At 45.1% G+C, this 19,866-nt stretch overlaps 1 protein-coding gene across 3 annotated transcripts in view; it reads left to right on the top strand.

Annotated features, from left to right (window-relative positions):
* CTTNBP2NL (CTTNBP2 N-terminal like) overlaps window positions 1–19,866 on the top strand; it is a 53,663-nt gene that overhangs the window by 2,392 nt on the left and 31,405 nt on the right. For all 3 annotated transcript variants that reach the window (XM_084755378.1, XM_084755376.1, XM_084755377.1), the window contains exon 2: window positions 13,214–13,336. The gene's annotated coding sequence lies outside the window, so the exon portion shown is untranslated. The remainder of the gene's footprint in view (window positions 1–13,213; window positions 13,337–19,866) is intronic.

The raw sequence follows: 19,866 nt of genomic DNA, 5'->3' as shown, positions 1-19,866 counted from the left end.
GTGTGCAGACAGTCGGTGTGTGCATGCTTAGTGTGCAGACAGTCGGTGTGTGCATGCTTAGTGTGCAGACACTTGGTGTGTGCATGCTTAGTGTGCAGACACTTGGTGTGTGCATGCTTAGTGTGCAGACAGTTGGTGTGCGCATACTTAGCGTGCAGACAGTTGGTGTGCGCATGCTTAGCGTGCAGACAGTTGGTATGTGCATGCTTAGTGTGCAGACAGTTGGTGTGCGCATGTTTAGTGTGCAGACCGTTGGTGTGTGCATGTTTAGTGCATTTCGTTGCTTTATTCTTTGAGGTCATAAAGTCTTTGTAGCTTCCATGGTACGTAATGTGAGCACTGAATTTAGTTTAAAGCTCTCACTTAAGGATCAAATTAGACAAATAAACTGATAGAATGTCACATCTTGTTAGTTTAAACCATCTGTCTTCTTGTCTTTATGTAATTTGATTTTTTCCTTACCTGACATGATAGGAAGTTGCATTATTTAAAATAACCAACATGTTGACTTTCTTATGAGAAAATATCTCTGGTTAGTGTGTGTGTGTGTGTGTGTGTGTGTGTAAATTCTGTCTTGAGTTTTGAGCCAGACTTATGGACATGATCAGTTGTAGTTAGTTATTTATCTATTTTTATTTTTTATTTTTTGGATTTTTTGAGACAGGGTTTCTCTGTGTAGTTGTCCTGGATTGATTTGTAGACCAGGCTGGCTTTGAACTCAGAGATCTGCCTGCTTCCACTTCTCCGAGTGCTGTTATTACAGGCATGTGCCACCTCTCCCAGCCAGTTGTAGTAATTTTAAATATATATGTATAATATATAACATATTATACACATAGACACACACACAGACACACAGGGCTCTGACCGAAATGGGGATGGAGTGAGTTCTCAGTATTTGGTTTGGCACTGGTGTGCTGGCTAGTTTTATGTCTCTTCACACAAGCTACAGTCATCTGTGAAGAGGGAACCTCAGTTGAGAAAATGCCCAACCAGATTGGCCTGTGGGCAAGCCTGTAGAGCATTGTCTTGATTGATGATTGGTGTGAGAGAACCCAGCTCAGTGTGGGTGGTGCCGCCCCCACCCCCACCCCCACCCCTTCAAGGCTTGGGGCTGAGCAAGCCAGTAAGCAGCATTGCAATTCCTCTATGGCCCCTGCTTCACTTCCTCAGTCTGGGTTCCTGCCCTGCTTTCCCTCAGGGATGGCGTGTGACCTGAGAAGTGTAAGATGAATTAAACCCTCTCCTCCCCAAGTTGCTGTTAGTTGTGGTGTTTTCTTCTATCATTAGAAACCCACACTAAGACATTTGTTCTCTTTTAAGGTTTCATGTGTTTTGTTTTGTATTAGTGGATTTTTCATTGGTGTATGTGTGTGTGAGTGTGTGTGTGTGTGTGTGTGTGTGTGTGTGTGTCTGTACAGCTCGTGCACGTGTGCACTTTTCTCTTAACCCTGTGCTCTGGCTTGAACCTCAAACCTTCCATTTGAGCTATATCTCCAACCCCCCAATTTTTGTGCTTTAATTTACCATTAACTGTATTAACAGGGCACAGGCCATTGGGGGTCCCTTACAGTAAGCATTCAGACTCGCAGTGAGCCCCGTATCCCTAGTCTGTTACAGATTTGTGTCGGAATCGTGTTGGTGGTGCTACGGGTTAGTTTGCTATTCTTGGCTTTTTTGAGCTGTTACCGTTGGACTGATGTTTAGTGGCTTGAGGTGAAGAAAGATTATGCCTAGTTCAAAGCCCCTTAGTTGTGAGCTAGAAACAGAGGACATTTCTGTTGCTTCTTTAAAATATATTTTATTAATTTATTCATATTACATCTCAGTTCTTATCCCCTACCTTGTATCCTCCCATTCCTCCTTCCCTCCCATTTTCCCCTTACTCCCTTCCCCTATGACTGTGACTGAGGGGGACCTCTTCCCCCTGTATATGCTCATAGGGTATCAAGTCTCTTCTTGGGACATTTTTGTTTTAAAAGGCAAAAGATTCTGTTTTAAAAGACGAAAGATTTATACGATCTGAAGAGAAACCAGAGTATGACATTTCTGTTTTAAAAGATTGTGTAAACCTACTGTGTGCATGTTTGTATAGGTCTGTTAAGCAAAGTCTGTCATAGGACACAGTCATTGAGAGATAATATTATTGTCGTCTTTGTCACTAGCACTTGGTATGTGAGTTAAGGAAGTTAACACGCATGCCTCTTTCTGCTCTCTGGAGGCTGAGGCAAGAGGCTCTCCTTTGCCCTCGTCCAAATGAAAGCGTGAAGTAGTATCTATTGGTTGGATTTGTTTTAAATTTGCCTGTCAGTAGCGATGGTTTGGGCTGGAGGGATGCTCATTGGTTAAAAGCACTTACTATTCTTCCAAAGGACCACTTCAGTCCCAGCTCCCACATGGAGGCTCACAACCATCTCACTCCAAGTCCCAGAGGACCCGGCACCTTCCTCTGACCTCCACTGGCTCCGGGCACACATTAGTACATGCTGGCAAAACACCCAGACAACACAGTCAAATAAAATAAATTTCAAGTAACCGAGGTTCCCCAATTGAGGAAGACAGACATGCACAGGTCATAATGCAACACCTCTGAGCCATTGGTGTGTCATTATGTCATGCAGATTCTTCCCTCACCCCTGTGCACGGTGTGCATGTGGGCAGCAGGACAAGAGAGTCAAGTTACTAGGTGTTTTGCTCCAAGCTCTGCTTTTAAATGCTACCTTCCTGCATCTTTTACGAGTGGTTTTGTGGGTGCTGTGTTTACTGTATGGGTGGTATCTTCTATAAGTTTTAAGAGCTTCTCGATGGGCGATGGTGGCACACACCTTTAATTCCAGCACTCAAGAGGCAGAGGCAGGCGGATCTCTATGAGTTCAAGGCCAGCCTGGCCTACCAAGTACCACGTGAGTCCAGGACGGGGCTTTGTTACCCAGAAAAACTTTGTCTCGAAAAGCCAAAAAACAAACAAACAACTAAAAATCTATGATAATTTTGATTTGAACAGCCAGGCAGTGGTAGCACACGCCTTTGATTTCAGCACTGGGGCAGCCATAGGTGGATCTTTGTGAGTTCGAGGACAGCCTAGTCTACAAATCGAGTTCCAGGACAGCCAAGGGTACACAGAGAAACCTTGTCTCGGAAAAAAAATGTTTTCATTTGAAACAGGTTTTTAGACTACCTCCCCTGTTAATCCAAAAGTGAGGAGTAGTTCCAAGAACAACCAAGAGTGGATGGGAAGGAAATAGGGCTAGGTGAGTTGAGGATGGATATGGAGGATGGCAAAGGCGAGGGCTTGAGAATTGAAGACAGGACTGCAAAGAACGCAGCAGTACGGCCCCTCCTCACAGAGTGTATCCAAACTGTGTGGCAAATGCTAAGCCAGAGCTTCCCACCTGAATGTTCCAGGAATTTGACTGTTAGAGGCACAAAGAATATAACCCATAATTGTTAGTAAAGTAATAGAAACTAGAAAGGAAAATTAGTGAGCACAAGATGCAAGAGTTTACAGACAGGGGCTGGAGAGCTCAGAGGTTAAGAGCACTATCTGCTCTTCCAAAGGTCCTGAGTTCAATTCCCAGCAACCACATGGTGGCTCACAACCATCTATAGTGAAATCTGGTGCCCTCTTCTGGTGTGAAGATATACCTGCAGGCAGAACACTATATATATATGCAATAAATAAATAAATCTTAAAAAAAAAAAAGAGTTTACAGACAAAAAGAAAAATAGAGAAATAAAAATAAGACTCCTGCCTCTGAGCCTAGCGAGCGTTTAAATGCACGGGACCTCTTGTGGAGCCTGGAGATGGGGGAGGAGGAGGATAACTCGCTTCAAGGAGGCTTAAGGGGCTGGGAGTTGGCTCAGTGCTTGATTGCTTGCACAGGCCTGAAGACAGGAGTTCAGATCTGCATCACCCTCAGGAACAGCCAGTGCAGCTGCAAGCCTCTGGGCTCAACACTGGGGAGCCCCGCCCCCCCAGACCAGCCAGCGGGAGCCAATCAGGAAGTTCCAGATTCAGTGACGGACTGTCTCTCTCGGAAAATAAGGTGGAGAGCCATTTGGGAGATACCTGTTGCTGACCTTTGGCCTCCACATGCGCACACATGAGCACACATCCAAAACACACACACACACACACACACACACACACACACACACACACACACACCAGAAAAGGGGGGGGGGAACCAATAGGGAGTACAGGTCCTAAGGAAGGAATATAGAAAAAACACAGGGAAGTTGTAGGGAAGAGTACGGAGGCTGTGCTGCCTTAGATTTCTTTGTGTTAGTGCAGGGTGGGGGTGGGGGTAGGGGTGCTGCAGGAGTGAAAGCACAGCCAATCTCCCCCTACCCTCCAGGGCCTTGCACATGCTCAGTGAACAATCTGCCCCTCAGCTCTGTCCCCGCCTCTTTTTTCCTCTCTTCCTTTTTCAGATACTGAGACTGGGTCTCACTAAATAATTGCCCGAGCTTGAACTCACGCTGTTGTCCAGACAGGCCTTGAGATGGAGCTCCTCCTGCCTCAGACTCTCAGGTAGCTGGGATCGTGGGTCTTGGCTGCCAGGCTGGGCTACAGTCTGTTTTTAGCTGCCTTAGTATTTGAGGATATAAATCTGGCCCTGTTGATCAGCCTTACACCTTGCCTCTTGGTTGAAGACACCAAAATAAATTACTTCTGAAAATTCCATCTCCTAAGCCCTGGGCCCTCGGCGCGCTCGCCTGCTGCCTCCCACAGCTTCCTCTTGGGTCGGCTTGGTTCCTACACAGCCTGTCTCATCTCACAGTCATCATTCCCCCCACCAAAGCCAGTTCCTGTTCTGACATCCCTGTTCCTGTTGCCCACACTGTCACTCGTCACTGAGTCTCCAAACCTCCGCTGAGTTGGGGTTATTTCCCCTGTTAACCTTCCTAAATGGAGTCCGGTCTCCAAGTTACTGTGAGCCAATCCCTCCTACTTCTTCCCCTCCGAGTCCTACCAGACACAATAGCGGTCCACAGAGTTCGCAAGCTTGTGAAACACTAAGCAGACGTGTAAGTGGATGAGTTGGTAGAACAGAATGGAGTAACTGTTCTGGAGTTCAGAGCTGGGTTCATGTCTAGTGTCAAAAATAGCTGTGTTAGTGTCAGCAACCCTGCTACAAGTTAAAGGTTGTAACTTGATTAAAAACTGTAAAAAAAAAAATTTCCACTAGAAGTAAGACATGCTTCTCACTTACCTTGCAGAAGGCACAGAGGGCTGGTCCAGGCAGAGGAGCGTCCTTTTCCGTCCGCAGGCAGTCCGCAGCCACCATTGGCTTGGGTGTGTGTTGAGCATATCCATAAACGGACTTTTGGGAACTAGAGACGCCATCTCATCCTTGGATCAGGTCAACCTGCCGGGTTGGGGTAAAGAAGGAATTAGTTTATTTTGCATTGTAAATTAGATATGTGAATGATAAGACAGTGGCGCTCCATTGGAAAAAACATAAACAAACAAACAAATGTCCTGTCCTTATAGGTGGACTCTAATGGATGCTCTTCACGGAAGCAGAGCTAGAGCAGTCTCCAGCTCACTGAGTGCACACAGCCGCCTGCTAGAATCTGTGTCGTCCCACTTCATAGCTCAGGTGTTAGATGGACCGGAGGCAGCTTGAGGACCCAGATGTCAGGCTACAAAGTCCACGTACTTACGACACCCTGTCTCCCAGGAGATCATTTCCCCCCAAGGAACCCAGAGCAGAAAACATTGCTGTTTGTTAGGAATATTCAGCTGGCAACAACTTTTTAAAACTATTCTTAGGTTAAGAGAAATGTTTCTCAACCTGTGAGTCTCAGCTCTTGCGGGGGTGGGGGGTGGGGGGTGGGGAGTCAAACGACACTTTCACAGGGGTCACTTAAGACCTTCAAAAAACAACAGCTATTTTACGTTACAAATCATAACCAGCACAATTACAGCTGTGAAGCAGCAACAGAAGTTACTTTATGGTTGGGGACCGCCACAACACGAGGAACTGTAGTAAAATGTTGAAGCGTTAGGAAGGTTGAGAGCCACGGCCTCAGAGGCTCGTGTGAAGATTTGTACAGTTCCGGGAGAGGTTGTGAGCAGAGTTGAGGACACACCTCTCGACTGTTGTGGTTACTGCTCCAGACTGGGATCGCGTTCTCTGCGCGTCTCTGCTTAATCCATGTGGAACCAGTGGCTTTATTCACTGTAGCAGGGGAAGGGTTTAAACATTCCGGGGCCTCAAGAATTGTGACCCATGAAGCATTTTACTTAAAAATGAAATCAACCTGCAAGACCATTGTTCCCTTGCTCTGGCTTTGTTTCAAAAAAGCTGAGTAGCCAGGCGTGGTGGCGCATGCCTTTAATCCAGCACTCGGGAGGCAGAGGCAGGCAGATTGCTGTGAGTTCGAGACCAGCCTGATCTACAGAGCGAGTCCAGGTTGGCCAAGGCTACACAGAGAAACCCTGTCTCAAAAAAAAAAAAAAGCTGAGTTTTGGGGACCTTGATAGGTCAGATAGACATGTTAGGATGAGATCTTGTTATAATTTCATTTAAACTAGCTAGCAAGTACTAAACTAACTCAAAACTTCCGATAATGTGATGTTTACAGATGTATGTATTTTTTTAAAATCTTAACGAGAAATGTTTTTGTTAAAACTATTATTAATTTTCAGCTGGGCATGGTGGCACAAGCCTGTAATCCCAGCACTGTGGAGCAGAGGCAGGGGGTTCTCTCTGAATTCCAATCCAGCCTGGTCTACAAAGGGAGTCCAGGAAGCCAAAGATACACAGAGAAACCCTGTCTGAAATAAATAAATAAACAAGCAATTTCATTCACAGCAATTGTGGAAGCTAGAACTCTGCAGTTCTGTGTGGTCTTCGTCGGTGAGACTGGTGAGAGGGTATATACGGATAGATCCAGGTAGACAGACCTGGTTTCCTCTTTGTTATGTTTTTGAAACTGGGTCTTATTATGTAGTCCTGGCTTGAACTTGTGGCAATCCATCTGCCTCTGCCTCCTGAGTGCTGGAATTACAGATATGCACCACCATGCTGGTTAACAGACCTGTTTTTTTAATAGCTTTGTCTTGGTCTCCTTATGTAGAGGGAGAGATACTGGTTTGTAGGCATAAGGCAGCTTCCACTGTTCGTCAGTAAATGTTACAACCTGTGAGAGAGACAGATGATACACAGAAGACCTTAAGAACCAAACCAAACCAAAGCTTGGTCCCGGTGTCCGAAACAGCAAGTTAGACTAGATTTTAGGAGTGAGTAAGTGGAGCCAGCAAAATGGTGCAATGATTAAGGACTTGCTGCCAAGCGTCATGCCTGTGTTCAGTCCTGAGACTCACATGATGAAAGCAGAGAACCAGCTTTGGCAAGTCATCTTCTGAACTCCACACAGAAGCCATGGCACGCACGCATGCATGTGTGTCTGTGTATTTCCGTGTGTGTGTGTGTGTGTGTGTGTGTGTGTGTGTGTGTGTGTGTGTGTATGTATGTGAGTGCTAGACCTGGTTCCCGTTAACTGTGCTCATATGCTCAGTACTCATTTGTAAAATGAGGGGGGCTGAACTGAATTATTTCTGAGGTGGTTCCATCACCTAAGGCGGATAAAATGACATCACCCATGAACAGTGGTTTCTAAGGGATCCTCTGGAGTCAAATTTACTGGGTTGAATTCGGTTTCTTTCATATACTCACTACAGGACTTTGAGCAAGTTGCCACCGTGCCTCAGCTTTGCCATTTTTAACTGAGATTGTAGTGATCTGTTGTTGAGGGGTGTGACATATGTCAGGTGCTTGGAAGTGTCTGGCACATATTCTATGTTTAGCTCAATAAATGCTTATCTTTTTTCCACTACTGCTTGTTTGAATTCTTAGAAAGTTATGCTGTAGACTGCTGAAGTGGTGGTGATTAATCTTTTCATTGCTCATAGTAAGCATAAGCCTTGAGGTCTGCCTTAAATTGAGTACTCCAGTGTCTTAATGCTGACTCTGAAGAGTTGTGGTGTAACTGCAGAGCTGGTCCCTGGGAGGCCTTCAGTGTTAGATCCCTCAGGATCACAGCAGCTTCTCTCCAAGCGCATGATTCATATTGTCTTTCAAGATAATTCAAAGGATCCTGAAATGTACAATCTCTAAAACATTTTTGCAAACCATTCTTTTTATTGCAGTGCTGTTTATTGCATGGCTAGGAAAAAAAGTAAAGCTATCCGAGAAAGGATGCGTTATGGTTCGTCCTCACATGGTAGGGGGAAGACTCAGATCTAGATGTTGCCATGTACTTAAAGAGTAGAAAGTGAGAGCTGGAGAGATGGCTCAGCAGTTAAGAGCACTGGTGCTCTTCCAGAGGACCCAAGTTCAATTCCCAGCTCGCAGACATTTATGCAGACAAAGCACCTGTGTACATAGAATACATAAGTAAATAAATAACCCCCCCCCTCAAAAAGAAAGAGTAGAAAGTGATCAGGGGCTAGTGGCTTATCCCTGTAACCCCAGCACTTGGAAGGCAGAGGCAGGAAAGTTGTTGCAAGTGTGAAGTCAACCTACTCTATATAGTAAGTTCCAAGCCAACCAGGACATAGGAAACAAACAAACAAAAGTAAGCGCGTAGTATATTGTTTTATTTTGCCACCAAAGAATGGATTTTCTCCCATATTGTGAGCCAAAAGGTTAGACCATTGTTTTGATCAGCGTGGTTTCTCACCTTGCACTTTCCCCTGACTGATCTGCATTCTGATTCCAGTCTTACTGGATTGATGATTATATTGAGCAACTTTTTAATTAAGATTTATTTATCCAATGTATTTTGATCTTATCTTCTCCCTTCCCCACCTCCCTAGCAGGCAGCTTCGTGTTCATTCTCTATTCTCTCAAAAGAACAGCAGCAACAAAAACCCTTAAAATTAAAACAAAAATAAACCCAATAAAGAAAAAAAAAGCGCATGCACACACAAACACTGTGGAGTCCATTTTGTACTGGTCACTACTCCTGGCCATGGGCCCTGCCGTGACACTTTGTTAAAGAAAAGTGATTTTCTTTACCCATCAAGGAGCAGTTGCAAATTGGTACAAAGGTCGGGGATGGGGCCTTGGGTCCACTTTCCTTCTCCTTGCTGGGACCTTGTCCTGTCAGGTCTAGAAGGTGCTGTTACGGTCGTTGCCTCTGGAGGATTCTCTGTCCTCGGAGTCCGTCACCACCTCGGGCCTTCCCACTCCTCTTTCACATTGATCCCTGAGTCTTGACAGGGAGAGGTTTGATAGGCATCTCATTTACAACTGAAGAAGTCTACGCGCATTGTGTGTGATCTCATTTTAAGGTAATTGCCTCTCTCTAGTCTCTGAGGTTGGGAGTTAGCTCAGTGGTAGAGAGAGCACTTGCCTAACAAGTTCAGGGCCCTGGGTCAGTCACCAACACTGCCATAAAAGAAGGTGTGTGTCTCTGTCTCTATGTGTGTGTGTGTCTATGTGTGTGTGTCTGTGTGTGTTCCATGGCACGCTCCATATGTCTTCAGAGTTAGTCACGTACTGAAATGCTAGGAATTCAAGAGTCGACATGAATTTGAGGTGAGGGCTCAGCCCATTAACATATATTATAGCATTATAAATAGTCTTGTAATATCTTCAGCTAAGAACAGTTTGATTTAAAGTTTTGTAGTATTGTTAAGTTTATATTGCTTAATATAATAAAATTCCATAAAACAAAATTGGGTTTTGTACTTTGACTTTGGGATTGATTTTATTACATTTTTATTTATTTATTTATTTATTTATTTATTTTTGAGACATGGTTTTTCTCTGTGCAGCCTTGGCTGTCCTGGAGTTGCATTGTAGACCAGGCTGGCCTTGAGCTCACAGCGATCCACCTGCCTCAGCTGGGATCACAGGTGAGCGCCACTGCGCCAGGCTAACTTTAGGATTCTTTTAAGGAATAGTAGTATTAATAAGAGGTTCCCCTGTGTTGAGCAGCTGGCCTCTCCTGAGCTCCCGCTGCCTCAGTCTCCCGATTGTCGGGATCCCTGATGTGCATCCACACACTTAGCTAAAGCCCCTTTAAAGCAGAAAGTGGCTGGCATAGTCTTCCTCTCTGGCCTGATCCTAAATCAGAGGGTGGGGCCCTTTCTAGCTCTGTCCCTGTCTTACTGAGATGGGCACTTAGCCCCTCTGACCCAGGCTCGACAGGGGTTGGAGAGTTTTTCATCTTTTGAGATAGTCTAGTATTTTCCACCTCCTAAGGGGCCTCTGGATTCATTTTGTAACAGTGCATTTGCCTCCATATTTAGGTTTAATAGCTTTAAACAGTGTCTCCTGTTCATTTCTTAATGTCTCACGTATACTGGTTTTCTTCCATTTGGTTTGGTCTGGTTTGGTTTGGTTTTTGTTTTTGAAAAAAGGTCTCATATAACCCAAGCAGGCCTTGAGCCCACGGGGCATTTCTGTCCTGTCTGGCCTTGAACTTTTTATCCCCCATCTGCTTCTCACCTCCCAAGTGCTGGGGTCACAGGCGTGCACCTCCACACCCGGGCGTGACTGGGTTCTTAGGATAATGCACTGTTTGGTGCTCAGAATACCTGTTTTGTGTATTATCTCTTTGACTTTTAAGTTATTAACCCGTATTTTGGTTTTATATAGAATTTGTGTGAGGTTTTAGGATTGGAACAAATTCAATGTATATTTCTGGTCTAATCTAATCTATATCTCATAACTGATTCTGTGACCTCACTGAACAGCCTATGAGCCAATTTTAGCCTAAGCATGAGTTAAGTTTGATATCTGAGTGTGTAAGATGATCTCATAGTAAAATAACTGAATATTGGGTGGGTGGGGGAGGAGGGGGAGGGTTCGAGACAGGCTTTCTCTGTGTAACCGCCCTGGCTGGCCCGGAAACAAGTTGGTTTCTTAAATGGGATTTTGTTTTGTTTGTTTTTGAGGTTACCCTGTCAGGAACTAAGACTCATCTACAATGTTGATTTTTCTCCACATACCTTATTACTGACTACTTGGAAAGTAAACCTTCACTTGCACCCAGATACTCACACCCAGATACTAGACACAAACATTTTACCTGGGCCACCTGGGCCCCGCCCCGCCCCACCCCTCCCTGCCCTGCCCTATTACTTACATGGCTAGAGAAACTGTTTCTTTTTCTGCCACCTTGTCTCTGCGCCTGTTGTCCTACAGAATCAGTCACCGGGCACAGGGCATGGGGCACAGGCCCTATCAAGAAGCACAGTGAGTGAGGGCCAGAGTGAGCTGAGCTTGGGTGTTATTTGGAGACAGAGTTGAGAACAAAGTGAGCAAGTCACAGTAACATATTTCTCAGGCAGTTACAGAGGCGCTGTGTGGGTGTGTGCACAAGGGGGTGGGGTGGGGGAGGGGCTACAAGTGCATGCCCATCCTTGCCTGATACCCAGAACGCCTCTGATTGTTGTCACAATTAGGCATGGCATGGTAGATTACACCTGTCATCTCAGTCCTTGAGAGGTTGAGACAAAAGGATAAGTTCAAGGCCAGCCTGGGCTACATAGCAAACCCTATCTCAAAAAGAAAAAAAGAGGGCTGTATGCACCCGGGAGGCAGAGGCAGAGACAGGTGGATTTGTTTGAGTTCAGGATGAATTTGCTCTACATAGTGAGTTCCAGGCCATCCACGTCTACATAGTGAGACTGCCTCAAAAGACAAACAAAACGGATTGGGGGTGTTTAGTGGGGACTCACAGCCCCTTCAGTCAGCTGGGGAAGTTGGGGAGCCTGTGACCCACTAACTGATATGCTGAGCAGACTGGTTTAAAATCACATAACTGTAATGCTTAGCCTTTAAGTGGCCCTGTTTTTTCAGAACATTGAAATACGTGTAACATTTTTATCGTATATGTTTATATGTATCTTTATTAAGAAAACTCTGGTCAAGTGGTGGCGGTGCACACCTTTAATCTCAGCACTCAGGAGACAGAAGTTTCTAGGTATAGCTCTGGACCAAACTGGGTCTTGGAGGGTTCTACTGGAAAGAGTAAGCTGGGTGTCTGGTTAGCATGATCCCGTCTTTCAGAGTCACTTAATGGATGGTGTCAGTGACAAGTAACAGCTCACTCAGAAAACAGGAGTCCGCAGCCTGGTGTAGAGCGGCATGTCCAAAACCAGTGTGGCTGAAGAACAGCCCTTTTCGGAGAACCTCAGGCTGCATAATTTTGCCCGTATGCTGGCAGAAATGGCTGGAATAACCTATTTGCAGGTCTGCCTGCATGCTGTTGTCCTCTCCTGACTGTGGGATGGACCCATCCTACCCCTTCTCCTAAATTGAGAGGTTCAGAGCTTAACTGTTGACTCAGTAAACAAATTAAAATAAAGCTAAAGCCCTCCCTTTTTTTCCTTTAGTTTTTTTTTTCCATTCTTTCAAATTTTCATACATGTATATTTTGCGTTTTGAGCATGACTCCCATAACCCCCCCCCAAACCCTGCTACCCTCCCTTTTGTTTCCCGGTGCTCCCCTTTTTTTCTCTTGTCAGTTTCATTTCTTTAATGTTGTGAGTGTATGTGTGTCTTTTCTTTTTAAGCTATAGCTTAATACTATTGGAAAAATATAAGCAAAAGCATTTGTTCCTAGTCAGCACTTAATGTGTAGCTGTGATGTGATAGACGTTGACGCTGTGTGGTCATCCCTGTAGACAGTGGGAATGGGCACAGATTGGTGTGTTTCTTTGTGGTCATGAGGAAGGGGGGGGAGACATTTCCTTCCACAGATCTGGCAGGTGGGACTTCCGGTTGGGATTATGTTCAGAGGTGCATGTGGCACCGCATGTGGGTCACATTGTCTCATGTAGACAGGCTTTTGGCCTTTTAGGGAAAGACCATGCCTACTGCCCTTGAGAGTTACTCCTTGAAATGGCAGTGGCCGTCAGAAGAGATATCGGTATCTTGGAGACTGAGACAGGAGGATCACCCTTTGAGTTTGAGGCCACCCATGGCTCTGTAGCGAGCCCTTATCTTAAAAGGAAAAGAAAAAAATTTTTTCAGTAGCTCCCACCCTCCCTAAAAGGGGAGTCAGAGCCTGCTGTTTCATATATTTATTACTTGGCTTCTGCCTAGGGAGCTGGTGGCTTCTCTCTTGTCATTAGCAACTCGCTGCTCTCAGAACCTTCCCAGCTGTGTCCTAGTTGACACTAAGGGGACTCACCATGTTACTCACAGTGTGTCACATGGACAATGGATTTCTTCTTGTTTTGCAGTGTTGGACACTTTCTCACCATGCTGACGACATTTTAAGTATCTGTCAACTTCCTACACTTTTAACGGACAGAAACCTCTAAGACTTTGTACCCGAGGACGAAAGTGCAGCCACCAATTGTCAGGTCAGTGTCACCTCCACCCTACCCACAGGAACACCACTGCCTTGCTAGATCGTAATGCAGTTTGAATGTCTCTGTGATTCAGACAAGGGTTTATCGTAAGAAGTCTTGTAATATGGACTGAGAGTAGATTCATATGTATAGAATAGCAAAGAATTACTAAGATTTAATATTTATGAAGAACGGTCACTAGGATAGATTGGTCTTGAGTTACACAACTGTGGCTTTTCCCCACTTGTGTACACTGTTTGTATTGCATTATAAATAATAAGCCAAGTGAGTTGTTTGTTGCAGAAAATAAAACATGGCTAATAATGTTTATTATCAAATTAGCCTATTATTATTATTATTGTTGTTATTATTATTATTATTATTATTATTATTATTATTATTATTATTATTATTATTATTATAGTGGTATTACCTAACCTGCTATCATAATCATAAAAGACGCAGGCACCTGTTGTATTTTAGAATAAGCCTTCTTTTACCTGGGGCCAGGCAGATATCAACCCCCAAACCACCTCCCATGATCTCCAGCCCCCACCCGAGGCCATCTGCTCTCACCACGCCTGTCTGCGCTACTTCCCACCCATAATCCCAGAGCCCTCGCGGACGCTGCTCATCGGGGCCGCCTTCTTCCAGGCAGAAGTTCAGAGTCCCTCCTCCTGGCCCGCGTGGTGCTTTCCCATTCCACGGCAATTCTGCCCCTTGTTTTTCCTCTGAAACCTCTCTCTCCCTTCCTTCACCACTGCCTGTCTCTGTCCCATCATCCTCCTCTCTCCAGAGTCCTTGAGCCTTTGCTTTGCCCCCTATTTCTGTCCTGCCCTATAGCCTTTTAATCAACCAATCATCAATAACTTCTTAGGCAAGGTTATAAACGGTATTTTGGGGGTACATGAGTATCTACTCGTAAAAGACGCAAGCAGACCTCAGGGAGCACCCATAGTTAACAATCAAACACAAGGCATCACACCATGCTGATACAGTTGTTATTATTGATGGAATGTTCTAGATATTAGAATTTGTAGAAGTGATTTATAGACACAGTAAGATGTGTGTGTGTGTGTGTGCGTGTGCGTGTGTGTGTGAGTGTGTATGTGTGTGCATATGTGCAGTGATACATGCCCTTGTGCGCGTGTATAGAGAGGCCAGAGGATGTCTTTATTTGCTCTTCACCTTGGTGTCTCACTGTACGTAGTGTCCACTGGTTGGTGAGATTGGCTCATCAGTGGCCTGTAGGGATCCATCCGCTGGCCTCTGCCCTCTCCGGTACTGACTGGCATTACAGGTGCACGCTGCCATGCCCCGTTTTTTAAATATGGGTACTGGGGATCTGAACTCCAGTCCTTATATTTGCATACTGTACTCTGCTCAGTGAGTTGTCTCTCTATCCCCGAGAGTACTGTTCTTTGTGTCACTGATGAAGAGTGAACTTTTTTTTCCTTGAGTAGGCTACCTCTTTACAATTTTTTTTGTTTGTTTGTTTGTTTGTTTTTCGAGACAGGATTTCTCTGTGTAGCCTTGACTATCCTGGACTCACTTTATAGACCAGGCTGGCCTCAAACTCACAGTGATCCGCCTGCCTCTGCCTCCCAAGTGCTGGGATTAAAGGCGTGTGCCACCACCGCCTGGCTTTAGCCTCTTTATAATTTAATCGACTCTGAAGATGATAACAACTTTCTTGTTTCATGAAGATGTATATTTTTCTTTGTGTCATTGATAAAGAATGAGTAGGCTAGCCTCTTTATAATTTAAGAGACTCCGAAGATGATAACAAATTTCTTCTTTCATGGAGATGTATATTTTTCACAGCAGGTTAGAGACTTGGGTTTAGGTACAGTTGGATAGCAGTGGTAAACCCAGGCCCAGCACTGGGCCTCACCTCCAGTACTTAGCTAATCTAGAGTGGAGCTAAGGGCTTTGGAGAGCACCTAATTTATTTTGTTTACCTATTAAGAAACAAAGGACAAGAGATGCCTAAGTATGTGTTCCTAGGGCTATCTAGTTGCTCCTGTCCAAGCCAGGACTGGCGTCCTGCACTTCTCAGTAATCCTCTGTGTTTTACTGCAATGGCACTGCTGCTTTTAGTCATAGTTTTAGACCTCTAAACAAAAATGTTTAAAGACTAAAAATATTGAAGAAAAGAGAGTAATATGAGCAGTCGTTTTTAGCATTGTTTCTGCCATTTTGCCTTGGTTCAGTGTGGCCAGGTGACTTACTCTGCTCTGTTGGTATCTGTTTGCTGCATAGCCTGGTATGATGGCACACGCCTTTAACACCAACGCAGGAGGCGGAGACAAGTGCAGCTCTGTGAGTTTAGTTAAGGTTAGCCAGAACTACGTAGAGAGACCCTGTCTCAAAAAAGGAAAAGAAGCCAGGCAGTGGTGGTGCACGTATTTAATCTCACACTCGAAAGGCAGAGGCAGGTGGATATCTGTGAGTTCAAGGCTAGCCTGCCTGGTCTACAGAGCTAGTCCCAGGACAGCCAGGGCTTATACAGAGAAACCCTGTCTTGAACCCCCCCCCCGCAAATATATATACACTGTGTGTGTGTGTGTGTGTGTGTGTGTGTGTGTGTGTGTGTAAATAAATAAATAAAACAAGAAGAAGAAAGTGTATTTATTGCTCTTTCAGGGAACCTGAGTTTGGTTTCTATCATCCATCTAGAGTGGCTCATAAATAAAGTAAAACTGTTAAAAAGATAAGTAAAATTGTTTCTAAAGTTGTTGAGCCAGTTGTGGTGGCTTATGCTTAAAATCTCAGCCGGGAGAGGCAGAGTTGAGGGCTAGGCTAGGCTAGTCTGGACTACAGAGTAAGACCCTATCTCAAAAACAGAAGGAAGGAAGCTAGTCCTTGAAACAGCACTGGTTGTCTAAGATTTCTAAAGCTCGTCTTCCTGTAAATGCCTCCAGAAGAGGAAGTCTCCCAGTCAGTCAGATAGGGAGACTCAGCGCTGGCAGTGGCTGCTAAGGCTGTGTTACTTGTGCCCTCTATGGCTTTGAGGCAGGAGTGACTGACCAGCAGCTGTATTACATTTGTTGGGGGTTTCTAATTCTGGTAGCTTCCCTTGTTATTTGTTTTCACAGTAACTCATGACAGGTGATATTTAATACTACCGTGAGCCGCACTAAAGGCTGGAACTCACTACCTGGGAAGTTAGCAGTTGGAGCTGAGGTTACGTTAAGGACATTTTACTATGTGGTAAAAGATTTTCAGGTTACATGCTAGAACGCGCTCTGATGACACATCAAAGCCTGTGCCCCGTGCAGCTGAGTTCTCCTTCACTTCAGCACAACAGCCCTGGAGGAGTCGGTGGCCTCTCTGCGTGCCCCTCAGATTTACACCAAAGAGTGAGGAATTGCTGCTGAGTATAGTGACTCATCATGTTGCCTTCGTGCTGAAGAAAAACTCCGTGACAGTTGGAGTTTGGGAATAAAAAGTAGAAGGAAGGTAGTAATGGAACTCCCTCGGTCCTGTGCTGTGTTCACTGGCCAGCCACCCGTTGTCGGTCTGCCTGCATGTGTTCTGGGAAAGTAGGTTGAGTTAGTGCCACACTGTTTAACAGGTCCTTGTAGGAACATGAGCCTGTCAAACAAACTGGCTAAAACACCTCTGAGAACCTACACACTGAGCTGAGTACTAGAATACAAAATCAACATAGGAAACTCAGCGCCTTGCCCGTGTGCCAGTAACAAACCCCACGAGGAGGGCCTCAGCGAAGCAGCCCTGTTCACAGTAGCGTCCAAAAAGAAGGAAAAACTGAAATGCCTGGGAATAAACCTAACCAGGAAGGAAAAGATTTCTACAGTGAAAACCTTAGAGCACTGAAGAATAATTGAAGAAGTCTCTGGAAGATGGAAAGATGCTCTATGCTCATGGGTCAGCAGCATTGATACCACAAACAACTTATCAAAAGCAATCCAGAGTCATTGCAATCCCCGTGCGACCCTAAAACTACAGGAATCACAGAAGACCAAGGACAACCAAAGCAACCCTGAGAGAAAAGCGTAATGCTGGAGGTGCCACAGTACCTCCAATTATGCTATACCTACACTGTATACCTATCCTGTAGGTCTCAAGTCACACCACAGAGCCACAGTAAGGAAAATAGCATGCTACTAGCTCAAAGATGTGTGGCTCAAGGAACAGAACAGAGGGCCTAGATATAAACCCGCACAGCTCTGGCCACTAAATGCAAAGACAGACATTGGAAAAAAGACATCCTCCTCAACAAATGGTGCAAGGCAAACTGGATAGCCCTGTACAAGAATCAGGTGAAGTGGTGGTGCACGCCTATAATCCCAGCACTCAGGGAGGCGGAGGCAGGTAGATCTCTGTGAGTTCGAGGCCAGCCTGGTCTACAAAGTGAGTCCAGGACAGCCAAGGCTACACAGACAAACTGTGTCTCAAAAAACAAAGCAGAAAGTCAGTTGAATGTGGTGGATCTAAGACCTGAAACTAGGTACAGGCATTTCTGAGAAGGACTCAGCTCAGGAAATAAAACGAGCAACTGACAAATGGGGTGGCGTGAAATTAGAGAGTTTGCACAACAAGGAAGCAGTTGAGGAAAGAGACAGCTATAGAGTGGGAGGAAAACTTCAGCAGCTACACATGACAGAAGAGTAATGTTTCAGTACAAAAACATGGCCTGGCAGGATAACTCGGGGGGTAAAAAGGAGCCTCCTTCCCAGCCTGGCAGCCTGCGCTGGATCTCCAGAGCCCGCATGGTGGAATGAGAGGCAACCCTCACGGGTTAGCCTCTGACCTCCACATATGCCATGGCACATGTGTGAACACACAACACACACACAAAATGCATGTAAAATAAAGATGACAAAACCCAAAACAACCTCATCAATAAATGAACTAATGAAACAGATACTTTCCAGAAGAAGAAATGTAAATGACCAAGAAACACGGGGAAAAAAGGTTGCTATCCTTAGCTGGCAATTAAACACATTCAGATTCTGTCTTACTGCACATGCCTGCAGTTCCAGGACTTGGGAAGCAGACGCAGGAAGATTGTGCAAGTTCAAGGCCAGCCATAACTGTGTATGGAGACGCCGACGGGAGAGAGTGGGCAGGGAGGAAAAAAGACAAAGCTGAGACAGCTAGCCTGAAAGAGAAGGGAATGCTGAGGTGTGGTGAGGCACTGAGTTATCCTCTGCAGGTGGTCCAGTCACCGTGGAAATTGGTATTGTGGTTCCTCAGACAACTGAGACTAGGACCCTGCTGCACCACTCCTGGGGAAGCACCCGGAGAACTCTGAGATACCGCACAACCGTGTTTATGGTAGCGCTGATCATAATAGCCAAATAATAATGAGGCGAGATGTTTCTTCTGACAGCTGGAGGCCTAAAGAAGATGTGTGTCTGTACTGTGGCGTTTTATCTGGTCATAGAGCAGAATAAAGTTACTCCATTTGCTGAGAAATGAAGGCAACTAGAGATCATCATTTCAAGGGAAAATAGCTCAAATAAAAGCTGCAAATTTCTTCTTTAAGATATCTCTCCCCCTCTCTCACACATACACACACACACACACACACACACACACACACACAACCTGGAAGTAGAAGCTAGATTGGGAGAGGAAGGGACTGGTGTGTAGGGGAGAAAGGAGAATGTTTGAGCAGGTGACTGTGGTCATTATATAATTGAATTGAAAGCCATCGCTATGTACAAGGATGGCCTGACTGTATCCTGGACAGTTGGGAAGTAAAGGCTGAGGATCCTTACAATCATTTAAACAGTGTAGTTTCACAGATCACTTAAGAGCATATTTAATTGGGCATACTAACTCACGCCTCTAACCCTGGCACTCTGGAGGCTGGGACAGCAGAGTTGAGACCTCAGGGTCAGCCTGAACTACATAGTGAGTTTTAGGCCAACCTGTACCACATAGGAGACCCTGTCTCAAAAAAGAAAGGGAGAAGGAAAGAAGGAAGGAAGGAAATGAAGGGGCTGGAGAGATGGATCTGTGGTTAAGAGCACCTGATGCTTTTGCAGGGGACCCGAATTCAGTTCTAAGCACTCACATCAGAAGGTTGGCATCCTTTTGTAACTCCAGCTCCCGAGGAATGCAGTGCCCTCTGCTGGCCTCCATGGGCCCTGCGCTCATGCACAGACTGCATACAGATGCGCCAACGTTTCAGAGCAGCAAACTGTCATTTTTTCCCCTCTCTTATTATTAAATTAGGAAGCTGCTAACCTGCACTTCCTGTTAATCAGGCAATTAATTTTACTCCTTAAGTCTCTGATGGTGTTGAAGACCTAATAGTTGAGTGTCACCAGTGAGCCTTGTTGTTTTGGGAGTGAGATGTCTTTAGGTCTGGATAGATGTTTTAAGTTGATAGAAGTGAGATATGATAGATAGTGATTTACATTCAGAATTTTAGACTCATGGAGATAGGAAAGTGTTTTCTTCAAGGTTGCCAAATCCCACAGCCAAAACACTATGAATATAATTCCTGAATGGTCTGTGGTTCTTTTGCTGTATGTAGTTTGTTTTATGTGGTGTAATAATATAGA

Source organism: Acomys minous (assembly GCF_964271855.1).
Source record: "Acomys minous genome assembly, chromosome: 14".
NCBI lineage: Eukaryota > Metazoa > Chordata > Mammalia > Rodentia > Muridae > Acomys > Acomys minous.
Note: the sequence above shows the minus strand (reverse complement) of the source record. Positions and strands in the feature narration are given on the sequence as shown.